Raw genomic sequence first — 13,841 nt, 5'->3', positions numbered from 1 at the left:
CATCAGACCAGTTCCTCACATATGCAAGGCTGGTATTCAAGGTACTACCACTGAACTATATCTCCAACCTTCTAAATTTTTCCAGTTATGAAAATTACAAAATTTATACACACACATACATGAGAGGTGTTGTTTCTTTTGTACAAATGTTTTAATAAAATATAAATATATGCCGGGTGGTGGTGGCACACGCCTTTAATCCCAGCACTTGGGAGGCAGAGGCAGGCAGATTTCTGAATTTGAGGTCAGCCTGGTCTACAGAGTGAATTCCAGGACAGCCAGGGCTACACAGAGAAACCCTGTCTCGGAAAAACATATATATATATATATATATATATATATATATATATATATATATATATATATGGAGAGAGAGAGAGAGAGAGAGAGAGAGAGAGAGTATAGTATGTCATACTACTTCACTTTAGGTTTTAGAGAGCAAACCAGGGCTTTGCACATACAAGGCAATTTCTCTCCCAGGAATACTAGGATGTGAACAGTATATATATATATATATATATATATATATATATATATATATATATCTTTTAAAAAGTGATATTTTTAATTTAAAAATTTCTTTTTATGTGGATGGGTATTTAGCCTGCATGCATATCTGTGTACCACACATGTACTTAGAGCCCTTGGAGGCCCTAAGAAGGTGTCAGGTCCTCCGGAACTTGAGTTACAGATGGTTGTAAGCTGCCTTATAGGCACTGGGAATCAAACCTCAGTCCTCTGGAAGAGCTGCCAGGGCTCTTAATTACTGTACCATCTCTCTAGCCACTACATGTATTTATTTATTTATTTATTTTTGAATGTAAAGTTCAAGAATATCACAGGCAGGGTTGATATTCCCCTTTCTCAGGTTACTAGTCCACCAAGGAATAAAACAGTGTCAGCCACATGTTCCTGCCGTGACCCATACCTTCTCTGCCATGAGGGACCGGGTCCTCTCAAACCATGAGCCAAAATATTTGAACTGGTATGGCCCTTAAATCACTCTTTGTAAGGTATTTAGTTATAGCCAGGAGAAATGTACGGATTGATAGTACTGAGAGGTGGCTGTTGCAGTTCTTAGACAGTTTTTGGAACTGGTTCCTGGGAGTGATAGGGAGGAGTTTGCAGCTGGAGGCTGGATAATCCCTATCTTGCAGTAAGTACAACTTAATGGGCCATCCTGGTGGGACCACGGAAGACCAACATGCCAACATGGACTCCCGAGGTTTCAGAGTGAAACAAGGACTCTCAGGGATGTGTTGGAGGCCATTTGTGCTACTTTCTGGCAACAAAATGAAACAGCTAGAGCAAGAAGAAACAAAGCAAACAAAACCTGAGAAACAAGCCACTTTCTGCTATGTGCTGTTAATCTGAATAAGGGGAATACAAAAGGAAGGGGCTGTGGTGGTTTGAATAACAGTGGCCCCCTTAGAGTCATAGATTTGAATGTTAGTCATTAGGGAGTGGCACTGCTTGAGAAGGATTAGGAGGTGTGGCTTTATTGGAGTAGGAAGTTTGTCACTGGTGGTGGGTTTTGAAGTTTCCAAATCCCAAGCCAGGCACAGTCTCTCTTTGCTTTTCTGCTGCCTGTAGATTTGGATGTAGAACTCTCTGTTTGCTTTAAAAAAAATTATAACTATTACAAGTTAATAATAGACAGGATGTGGTGGTACACACCTTTAATCTCAGCACACATCAGACAGAGGCAAACAGATCTCTAAGAGTTTGAGGCCAGCCTGGTCTACATAATGAAGCCATGTCAAAAAAAAAAAAACCAATTTTTTTAATGAAATAAAAGTTTAAGGAGACATAAATAGTAAATATGATTTCATCATTATATCTTATATATTATACATGTACACACTGTACCCCATAAATTCATACAATTAAAATTATATATACAGAATGTGTATTTATTCTCACCATGCCATGCCTCTGCCCAAGTGCTGATATTAAAATCATGCACCACCATGTTCAGCAAACAGTTTTAAGCATCTATTGTACAAAGGTCTGTGTTTGCTGCTTGCTTTGCTGAGTTTTAGTCTTCCTTCCTTCCCATCTTCCCTTGCCACAGCCCATTCCTCTCTTTACTCTGTGCCATTGTGATTTGTTTTTCAATTTTATAGGGCCACTTTATAGTTAAGAGATTGAGTCTTTGTGCTGTGTGTGTGTGTGTGTGTGTGTGTGTGTGTGTGTGTGTTTTGAATGAGAATTAACAGGCTCATATTTGAATACTTAGTCTGCACTTGGTAGAACTTTTTGAAAGGATTAGGAGGTGTGGGCTTGGGTAGTGGAGGTGGCGCATGCCTTTAATTCCAGCACTTGGGAGGCAGAGGCAGGCGGATTTCTGAGTTCGAGGCCAGACGCGAGTTCCAGCACAGCCAGGGCTACACAGAGAAACCCTCTTAAAAAAAAAAAAAAAAGAAAGGAAAGAAAGAAAGAAAAGAAAAGAAAAACGAAAGGAGATGTGGCCTGGTTGAAGGAAATGTTTCACCGGAAGCAGACTTTCGAGTTTCAAAAACTAAGGTCTCTCTCTCTCTCTCTCTCTCCTCCCTACCCCCTCCCTCTCCCTCTCCCTCTCCCTATCACCCTCCCCCTCCCCCTCCCCTCCCCCTCCCTCTAGCTTGTGGAACAGATTGAAGCTCTCAGCTCCTGCACCATGCCTGCCTGCCTACCTGCTGCCGTTCTTTCCATCTTGATGGGCATGGGCTTACTCTCTGAAACTGTAACCCAGCTCCCAAAGTCTAAGCTTATAAAAGCTGTCTTTCATAATTTGCCTTGGGCATGGTGTCTCTTCCTCAGCAACTAGTTAAGTAGCTAGGACAGAGTGCAATAGATGGGGTGTTGCTGTGGCAGGCAACCCAACCAAGGGATCAGATCGCAAAGAAAGAGGCAGGAAGCGGAGGTCTTGGGCTCCACAACTTTGGGGGCAGGATGCCTTATCTTTAAGCTCTGAGCTGAAGCTTGTCGCACACACTCCTTAGGCCCTCGCCTGCCTGCCTTCTGTTTGTCAGGCAAGTCACTCTTATTTTTATTCTATCCAATGTTTCCAACAATGTCCTCGGTAACTAAATTTTTTCCCTTTGTTCAGAATGCAACGCAGGACCGCACACTACATACAATTGCCATTATTTCTTCACTGTCATGATTTTTAATTTTGGCGGAGTTGCTGATAGAACTCAGGGCCTTGAACATACTCGACAAGCGCTCTGCTGCCGAGACACACTCCAAGCCTCTTTACTTTGCGTTAGGCTGAATGCTTCTTAGCTCTTCTTTGTGTCTCACAGGCCCTTGACTCTATTTTGTTTCATAAAAGTAGTTCAAATGAGACCTTGACATTTTAAAGAAGTTTAGGCCAACTATTAGGAGAAATTTCCTCAGTTTGGCCTTTTCAAGATGTTTTATGACGATCAGGTTCATATTATATTTATAAATATTTCTCTTTTCTCATCAGACCTTTGTACAATAGATGCTTAAAACTGTTTGCTGAACATGGTGGTGCATGATTTTAATATCAGCACTTGGGCAGAGGCATGGCATGGTGAGAATAAATACACATTCTGTATATATAATTTTAATTGTATGAATTTATGGGGTACAGTGTGTACATGTATAATATATAAGATATAATGATGAAACCATATTTACTATTTATGTCTCCTTAAACTTTTATTTCATTAAAAAATTGTTTTTTTTTTTTTTTTTTTTTTTTTTTTTTTTTTTTGACATGGCTTCATCATGTAGACCAGGCTGGCCTCAAACTCTTAGAGATCTGTTTGCCTCTGTCTGATGTGTGCTGAGATTAAAGGTGTGTACCACCACATCCTGTCTATTATTAACTTGTAATAGTTATAATTTTTTTTAAAGCAGGCAAGATAGTCTACTTATCAAGATAAATCCTGTAATCATATCTTACATGCTTACTTTATGTTGGGGGCCTTTGAACCCCTCTTTCCTATTTTCTTAAATTTAAATTTATTTATTTTATGTGTATTGGCATTCTGCCTGCATGTATGTCTGTGTGAGGGTGTCATATATTGGAATTACAGGTAGCTGTGAGCTGTATGTGGGAGCTGGGATTTGAACCTAGGTCCTCTGGAAGAACAGTCAGTATTCATAACCACTGAACCCTCTCTCCAGCCCTGCTTCTTTTCTAGATGTTCTTAAATTACCCTGCTGTGCTTAGAATGCTAGAATCTAGACACACTTTAATACTGATAGTTTTCCAATAACATTGTTTATTTACCAGTTGACATTTTATCACAAGGAAGAATTTTTCCCTTGCTGTGATGTTTTGAAAGAGAACGACTTCTATATTTAAGTACTTTCCCCCCCTTAGTGGGACTATTTGAGAAGGATTAGGAGGTGTAGCCTTGTTGGAGGAGGTATGTCACTGGGTGTGGGCTTTCAGGTTTCAAAAGCCTATACCATTCTCAGCTAGCTTTCTCTGCCTCTAGCTTGTAGATTAGAATGTGGCTCTCAGCTTCTGCTGCAGCACCATGCCTGCCTGTTGCCATGCTCACTATTGTAATGGTCACAGATTGCAGCTCTCTTTTTCTTTTCTTTTCTTTTTCTTTTTCTTTTTCTTTTTTTTTTTTTTCTTTTTTTTTTTTTTTTTTTTTTTGAGACAGGGTTTCTCTGTGCAACTCCAGCTGACCTGGAACTCACTCTGTTGCCCAGGCTGGTCTCAAGCTCAGAAATGTACCTGCCTCTGTCTTCTGAGATATGAGATTAAAGGCATGTGCCACCATGCCTGGCATGGTAATTTATAACACTATAAAAGTACCTGTCTTAGGTAGGGTTTTACTGCTGTGAACACACCATGGCCAAGGCAAGTCTTATGAGGACAACATTTAATTGGGGCTGGCTTACAGGTTCAGAGGTTCAGTCCAGTATCATCAAGGCAAGAGCATGGCAGCATCCAGGCAAGCCTGCTGTAGGCAAAGCTGAGAATTCAACATCTTCATCTGAAGGTGCTAGGAGAAGATTGGCTTCCAGGCAGCTAGGATGAGGGTCTTAAAGCTCATGCCCACAGTGACACACCTACTCCAACAAGGCCACACCTACTCCAATAAGGCCATACCTTCTAATAGTGCCACTCCCTGGGGTCAAGCATATACAAACTATCACAGTACTTAAGGCAGAAATTGGTACCAGGGACTGGGACATTGCTGTTTCAGTCCTTACCATGCTGTTCTTGGGAAGAATGTGGAAGGCTAGGACTAGAAAAGTAGTTGAGCTCTGTAATCAGGGCTTGCTGGGACATCCAATAGAGCTTTGAAGACAGCAGCTCTCTGAGAACAAGGTGGACAATGGAGGCCCAGCTTAAAAGGATTCAGAGCGGAATAATTACCAACTGGGTAGAGGCCACTCTTGTGATATTTTGGCAATGTTTATGGCCTTTGTCCTAACAAATTGTCTGAAGCTAAATTGAAATATATTTTAATAATTTTCTTGGTTGAGAGATTTCAGGAAAGTCTAATCAGTATGCATATGGCCTGTATAAAGTCAAGCTAGATGGGTCAAGGGGTGGGTTAGGGGTCCAGCATCGAGAAGGGGAAGCAGACACCAGCTCCCGTTCAAAAAATGTCTCCAGTTTATGCACAATAAAAAAAAAGTTTTCTCCAGTGCAGTCTCACTGGGTATACAAACCACACTTAAGGGCAAGCTCCATGCCCAGCAGGAGATAGCCAACACAAAATAAACTCAATATTTTTATAGACTTTTTGTTTCATATGGCTTTGTTTGGGTACATTTTTATTTGGTCTTGTTTGTTTTGTTTTTTGTTTTGGCTGTCCTGGAGCTTACTGTGTAAACCAGGCTAGCCTTGAACTCATAGAAATCCACCAGTCTCTGCCTCCTAAGTGCTAGGACTAAAGGTGTGTGCCACCACTGTCCAGCAGTCTTGTTGGTCTCATTCACTCTGGGGTCGGCTCACTAGCAACCCCTACCACCAAGGCTAGCTCCACCCTGCTGCCCAGGTGAGGTGCGGAGCCCATTCTCTTGAGGGCTGCAGCTCATGAGGGACAGAGCTAGCTCTCTTGCTCTCATGACCTCAGGGCCAGATGGCAAGAGGCTACAGTGGGGGAGGGCATCTCTTCCTCACTAGGCTGCTATGACAGACAAGTTGCAGGCCCAGCTTTCCCATGCTCATACTCCTGGGGCTGGCTTAACCCTGCCTACACTGTCAGGGTCATATCCTTCATTTCTTAAACTGTCACAGAGTTGACTACTAGATGTGTCATTACTCTTTTTTTTTTTTTTTTTTTTTTTTTTTTTTTTTTTTGGTTTTTCGAGACGGGGTTTCTCTGTGTCCTGGCTGTCCTGGAACTCACTCTGTAGACCAGGCTGGCCTCGAACTCAGAAATCCACCTGCCTCTGCCTCCCAAGTGCTGGGATTAGTGTCATTACTCTTTAACCTACTATTTATTCCACTCTTCATCTCTCAGTGGGTGAGAATTTATTCAACCATCAAATTTTTCTGTGGTACCCAGGTAACAGACTCTTGGTCCATGGCTCTTCCCAAGACTTTTCCAAGCCAGGCATGGTTGTGTACACTTTTAATCTTAGCACTCGGGAAGTAGAAGAAGGCAGACCTCTGTGAGTTCAAGGCCAGTCTGGTCTACATAGTGAGTTCCAGGATAGTCAGGACTACACAGAGATACCCTGTCTCAAAAAACCAACCAAACAAACAAAACCACTTTGAAAGCTGCTTGTCAAGGCCTTCCTGTCACCACAGGAATTTAGGTCACGGGTACTTCTCACAACTTATACAGGGATGAGAAACAGATGGGTTCCCAACATTCATTGCCAGAATTCTCAGAGGCTACTTGTGCATCTCCCTTGGACCCTTGCCTTTAACAATGGGAGAAAGGGTTCCTAGAAATGTCGTTGTGGCACGATTTCCAAAGGACTCATGGTTGCTAACCCAGCGGTGACACGATTCCTTTCTCATAGTGTACAGTGACTTGGTGGGTCTCTGCGTTTCTCTGTGGCACTGTGAGAGGTGTCTATCATCTGCTTAGCACCCTTCCTTTTTTCCTTTGCTACTTTGCCTTCAGTTTTGGAAGAGAGGCTCACCCTCTGTTTCTAGCTCATGTTCTGAAGTTTGAATGTTGTATGTCCCCCCAGGCACACATGTAGGTTTGGTCCCCAGATGGAGCCTTTGAGAGGTAAGCCTACTAGGAGCCCTTGGAGGGAGGGAGGCTGCCACTGAAGAAGATTTTGGGGCCCTGGACCATTCAGTTCCTTTGGCTCTCTAACCGATGCTTATGAACCCTTGTGTTCCTCAACCAGAGCTTCTTACTGCTCTCTGGCTCTGCCTTATCCCCCAAGATGCTAATCTTGGAATGGAATCACCAAAATGAGGCCGAAAAGAATCTTTCTTCCTTATTAGTTCATCTCCCCAGGTATTTTGTAGAGATATGGAAAGCTGACTAATGTAGCATGTGATCTGGAAGAGACTAGCTCAACCCAACCACCGAGATCAGAGATAATTCAGAAACAGGCACATGATCCAAGCTGGGCCCCTGAGACTCATCATACTGTTGAAACTTTTGGGAAGAGAGGTCTCCTGGGCTGAAGTTATAGTTCAGTTGGTTGAGTGCTTGCCCAGAGACCTGGGTTTGATTTTTAAGTTCTGCTTGGGCCTTGTGTGGTTCAGATCCCTGTAACCTTAGCACTGGAGACGTGAAAATAGGAAAAAAAAAAATGTACAAAGTACAACCCCCCCCCTTTACACTGGAGTAGCTAAATACAGGGGCCATACAACATGGGCTTTCTGGCATGATTTGCTGCTCTGCTCGGTGATCCTGCTGGAAGGAGGGAAGTCAAGACAGAGGGAACACTGAGTCAGATTGATCTTGGCTGACATGAGTTTAGCCTTAATCTCATTAAGCCAGGATCCATCTACGCTTGGACATTTTTAGTCTCAGAAACTAAATAAGTCACTTTTCTTTTTGGTGGTTTGAATCAGGCTTCAGTCATTTGCAGTGAAGGGTCATGATTAAACCTTTCTCTTTTCAGTCTCAGTTCCCACTTCCCAGAACTTCAGAGCCTGAAGGATTAGGTAAAGTACCCAGGCAGGAGTGCAGCAGCCAGTCCTGCCAGCCTCATAGCTAATCATGTAAGGAGTCCACAACATGCCTTCTGCTCTGACTGCTGAGAACCATGGCTACTCTACCAAGGATGGCTTGGTTTCATTCAGGTTTGTTTTGTTGTTTTGTATGTGTATGTGTGTGTGTGTGTGTATGTTTGCATATACATGTGTATATACATGTGTGCATGTATGTGTGTGATGCACAAGTGTATTTGTGTGTATATGTGTGTATTCTGTATCACATGTGTGTACTTGTGTGTGTGCATGTGTATATCATGTGTGTATGTATGTGTGCATGCACATGTATGCATGTGAATACACACACATGTGTGTACATATGTATGTGTGCACATATATATATACATGTGTGTATGCATTTGCATGCACCTGTGTGTACATGTGTGTATGTATGTGTGCACGCACATGTGTGTATACGTGTATATGTGCATGTGTGAACTTGTGTGTTCTTCCCCTTAGCTTCTAAGACTCAGATGGGATTGGATTAGAGTAGGCTTTTACTTACTGTTTACTGTTCACCCCAGTGTCTTCCCTTCCCTCTCTGACTCAGTGTGTGACTTAAAGGTCTGAGTGACTTTGAACTTCCAGTATCCTGGATACATAACAGGGTGAGGACACGGTTGCCAGAAACTTGCACTTCTTTCAATTGATTTCATCTGCGTGAGTGAGACATCTCACTCGCTGAATAATTTTTTGTCACATGTTTATGCAAATTATGGTTTGTCTTTGAGCTGACAGCCCTAGTCCTTGCTTTGTTCCGGATGCTACTGCAGAGGCCAAATGTGCCATGTTCTCTCTAGTGATGGCTGCCAGTTCTCCAACTGTCATAACAGGCATGTCACAAGGGAGCCAGTGCCTGTGTCGAGGGTGGTCAGGAAGCATCTATGAACTTGTTTTTTGTTTTCATCTTCATTTTTTTGTAATACATTTTAACTTTATTAAATTTGTAAAAAACCACCGTTCTTATCAGTCAACATAGATGACTAAAAAATTGGCTTCTTTTCTAGTCCAACTCTGCTTTTTGCAGTGAGCAGTAACTAAATTCATGTATTTCCACCCACATTTTCCTGTGTTCACATTTTCCCAGATTTTAAAATATAGGTTAACTGTTTTTAATTTTTAATATAAAATACTATTATACTTTATATTCTGATTGTTTTTTTTTTGAGAGAGAGAGAGTCTCGCTATGTAGCCCAGCCTAGCTGGGAACTCACAGAGATCTGTCTGCCTCTGCCTCCTGAGTGTTGGGAATAAAGGTATATGCCATCATACCCAGGGCTTAAATTTTCTTTTAAAGCTAATAATTACCATTTTTTGGGGGGGGTTACTGTTTATAGATACTGTCTTCTATTTGTGGGCATACCATAATATTTCTCTAATTGATTAATAAGTTTTCCAGATAGTTTATAGCTTTTTTTTTTTTTTTTTTTTTTTTTTTTTTTTTGGTTTTTTGAGACAGGGTTTCTCTGTGTATAGCCCTGGCTGTCCTGGAACTCACTCTGTAGACCAGGTTGGCCTCGAACTCAGAAATCCGCCTGCCTCTGCCTCCCAAGTGCTGGGATTAAAGGCGTGCACCACCACCGCCCGGCAGTTTATAGCTTTTTAAAAATACTTAATGCATGTCACCCAAAAGTAACAACTTTGTAAATATATTTGTTTGTGTTCAAGGAAACCTTTGGTGGCTCTATTCTCTTGATTCATATGCTGTACCTAAGGGACCCTTCTGACATCAACATCTCCTGTGTCAACAGTCTGCCAACTACACATGACATCTTCCTGACCCCTCTTAGGGTATGTTTTTACCAGAGCTCTCTTGAACACAGAATTGACCAAGATATAAGAGGAGCCCAGCTCTAGACCTGATCTGACAGTGATGACCTACCCTCTCTCTTTTCTCTTGATGCTCAGAGCATCTTAGTAGCTTCCATCATCAGTGACAAGGTGTTATTGCAGTGAAGGGCCTTTGAAGTCTCTAGATAAACAAAATAATAAGCCTCTGCTCTGCAGGGATGCAGAGAAGGGTATGAGACAATTGAATGGGCAGTGTTGTGGACATAGTACCTGCTTAGATAATATGGAATAAAGATAATCAATCCATTGCCAGAATCAAAGCCTCTCTTTGAAGCTTGGGTCAACTCTGAGCCATATGAGAATCAATGGGCCAGACAATTGAAACTCATACACAGACTCAAACCTGATCTTAAGAGTTAATAGGTTCAGGCTCTTTACCCCCAATCAGCTATGCTTTTCCCCCCTGAACTGCTAAAGTCAATCCCCTATTTTATCCATTTCTTTTCATGGAAATGGAGCTGTAAAATGGCCCCTAAGTTGGTGGCTAAGGGCAGGAAGCATCAGCAATCCCATGAGGTGACACTTCTGTGGTGTCTCAGAATCGAGTTCTGAATCATGTAGGTCAGGGCTGCCAAAACGCCTGGCTGGTGCATCCAGGGACTTTTGATCTGGGTGGGGCAAGAAGGGCGGGGGTGAAGGGAAAGGAATCAAATGCGTCTAGGTCTAAGGTTGTCTGGCACAGTGCTGCCTTCTATGTTATTTAACCATTCCAGCCATTAAGACAAACCCCCTTGTGCATGGGGTTGATCTGAGTGCATTTTAGTTGCAAGAAGCAACTAAATTGCTTCCCTTCTGGGAAAGGAGAAAGGACCCACTGTATGCTCAGACACTGATCAAGGATGCCCTGCCAGCCTCAGCTGCACCTCGCTCTCCTAGGCCACAGTAGGGTCATTTTGCTATAATCCCCTCTGTAAAATGCAGTGGTTGGGTTGTAGGATTTCAGGAGTCCTCTACTCCCGCTGCCTGAAGAATTCTGCACTGCTGCTCCACAGGGGAGGGTGGAGGGGAAGTGTTCAGCAGGAAGAAGGGACAGATGGCTCCTGCTGGACTGTGTTCAGAAATGTGGTGTGTGATATACAGCGTGAATGAAGTGTGGTGCCCTTTAAACACAGCCTCCCCCTGCGCTCCACACTGCCTGGCTCGCTGACTCTCATTCACATTACACCGTCACTCTCCCACAGGCAAACCTTAGATACTTTTGTGCTGGAGCATACACATACACCAGCAGACGCTGACACACACTCCGTGACTCACCGCTGATCCATCAGTGCACACACAGGGTGACTCAGCAGGGACCCTCATAGGCAGGCTCACACTCACTGCAGTTGATGAGCACAGAGGGCCTCTGCAGTGGTGGCAGGCACTCCCCCCTCCCACAGGGTCCTTGGTTGAGCATCTCTCAGAGGCCTGCAAATGATTTGCATTCTTGGCTCCTCAGAACTGCCTGTTCTTTGTCTTGTGTTTATGGCTCAACCCTTTCCTTACCTTGTTCTCCTCCCTGGCTGGTTTTGGAATTCAGCAAGCAATCCAACAGTCCCTGGCCAGCCAAAGAGGCTTTTGTTTCTAAGAAATTTCTTAGCTCTGCATGGAGAGTTCTTTCCCCACAGGGTCGCATCCCTCCCTGGCCTGGATACCTCTGCTAGCTTCCCAGGGCCCATGATTGGAAAGTGTCCACTATTCATGCCCTTTGAGTGGTACCTTTCATAAGATGAGAGGGTACTGAGGGTAGGTCACAGATGAAGAGGATGGATAACTGGATGGAAGATGGTCATCCCGTCTCTGAGGGCCCCCTCCCTTCCCAGTGGTCCAGACAGATGCTTCTTAGATACCGTCTTGGTACTTAGCAAGACCAGCTCTTTCTTTCTGATGATCGGAAAAGGGAAGGTATTGTATGTCTCTGTGTGATGGATGGCCTATGGGCCTCTCAGCTCTTGCATGGACCTACCACAGAGTGAGCTCCAGACTCAGAGAAAAGCGGGACTCTAAGTACCCAGTATATCTTTGCTGGCACATGGCTTCTGTTATGGTTCAATTTAAAGATGAGAAAGGCTGGGCAGTGGTGGCGCACGCCTTTAATCCCAGCACTTGGGAGGCAGAGGCAGGCGGATTTCTGAGTTCAAGGCCAGCCTAGTCTACAGAGTGAGTTCCAGGATAGCCAGGACTACACAGAGAAACCCTGTCTCGAAAATAAAACAAACAACAACAACAACAACAAAATTAAAAATGAGAAAGTCCTGATGCTGTGGAGGACCTGTTTTTCTTCTCTCCAATAGCATCCTCTCCCCCCCACCCCACCCCATGGTGCCTCTCTTCAATTCTGGAGCACACAGCACACTAGGCAAGTGCTGTACCACTGAGTCCTGTTCTTAGCTCATCACAACTTAATAGCCCTGTAGCCCCACTGAGCAATTACCCACTTGAGCCTGGCCCCTTTGGCCATCAAATGCCGCAGACCCCTCTCTGTCCCTTCAGAAGATGTGGTTATAAGAACAGATAAGACCTGTGTTGTGACCAGGCCTTGGGACACAAAGTGGTACCAAGAAACAGTAGGGAAAGATGTCAAAGACATGTGCTACCTATGGTTGGAAAGCAGGAGGGATATGCTACAGGTCCCCCCTGACTACAGCAACAGAGTCCTTCTCTAGCCCACATGGCATTAGGCTGAGTGCTGTCCTGGGAGCAGGAGTGGGCTATCCATTCAGAAATCCTGACTAGGAGATGTTCCATGGGAGTCTCCCCTTCTCTGAAACCATCCTCACGATGTTTTATGCCTTAGAAACACACGGATGCTCATACTAGCTGCTTAGAGCTCAGGATTTGAAATGCCTCTTTCAGCTCTAAAATTTTGAGCTTGGTAGGTCTTGGTTATTTTTTATCCTTCCTTCTACTTACTTGTTGGAGAACATTGTCTTTGATGACCTTTGATTCACACTGCAGAGAGGGGACCATGTAGCCTTAGCCGGACCCTTTCTGTGTCCTCAGCCAACACACTGTGGGGATCTCTAGTCAAGGCTTCCCTTCAACTGGTCGGCTGCTGACTTGGGTTCGAGGTTGCTGTGTCTACAGTAGTCTAGTTGGACTATAGCCTGGCAGGCTCAGCAAGCCTCGCCCTGCTTCCATCAACACCCTGGGGCTCCCAGACCCTCAAGTGGTGAAGCTCCTTGTCTGCTGAACATTGAAAGATGAGACTGATGCTGATGGATCATGTTGAGTTCTCAATGGAAGTGTGAGATTACCCACAAGTCCCTCTGTGCTGTGAGTCTTTTTTTTTTTTTTTCCAGACACGATACAGTAATGAGAAGACCTACTCTATTTAAATACGAATGGATGTGGAGGAAGGCCAAGACATACTAGGTAGAGAGCCCTGGCCGAGATCCAGAACTGCAAGATGGTTTTTCTGCTGTTGGTTTTTGCAGTGCTGGGGATGGAACCTAGGCTGGGTGTTGTCCTTAACCCTTGGGAGGTGTAATCTGCACCTCTGCTCCAGATAAACTTGACATATGGAAATCTTAACACAATGTTTATTTAATTTAGTTGTATTCTAATTTACTGTCTACTACAACGTTGCTTTACTTGTCATAAAATCCTTAGGAGGTAAGCACTCCTCTCTCTCTCTCTCTCTCTCTCTCTCTCTCTCTCTCTCTCTCTCTCTCTGTGTGTATGTTTCAAGACAGAGTTTCTCCATGTAACCCTGGCTATCCTGGAACTTGCTCTGTAGACCAGGCTAGCCTCAAACTCAGAGGACCACCTGCCTCTGCCTCTTGAGTGCTGGGATTAAAGGCATGCGCCACCACCATCTGGCATGCTTAACCTGTGTTGTAGCCAAGGATCCTGAAGAATAAGGTCAGATGGTACACCTGAGGTGACACAGTAC

General features: G+C 43.8%; 1 long non-coding RNA gene across 1 annotated transcript; it reads left to right on the top strand.

The window, feature by feature from the left end:
• The first annotated feature begins 7,947 nt into the window (after positions 1 to 7,947).
• LOC143434598 (uncharacterized) lies at positions 7,948 to 13,464 on the top strand. Its single transcript, XR_013104212.1, has 3 exons — positions 7,948 to 8,206; positions 9,785 to 9,907; positions 13,249 to 13,464. It is a non-coding gene; the product is annotated as an uncharacterized LOC143434598 (long non-coding RNA).
• The last annotated feature ends 377 nt before the right edge of the window (positions 13,465 to 13,841 follow it).

Source organism: Arvicanthis niloticus, chromosome 16, assembly GCF_011762505.2.
Source record: "Arvicanthis niloticus isolate mArvNil1 chromosome 16, mArvNil1.pat.X, whole genome shotgun sequence".
NCBI lineage: Eukaryota > Metazoa > Chordata > Mammalia > Rodentia > Muridae > Arvicanthis > Arvicanthis niloticus.
The sequence above is the reverse complement of the archived record's forward strand: the minus strand, read 5'-3'. Positions and strand labels throughout refer to the sequence as shown.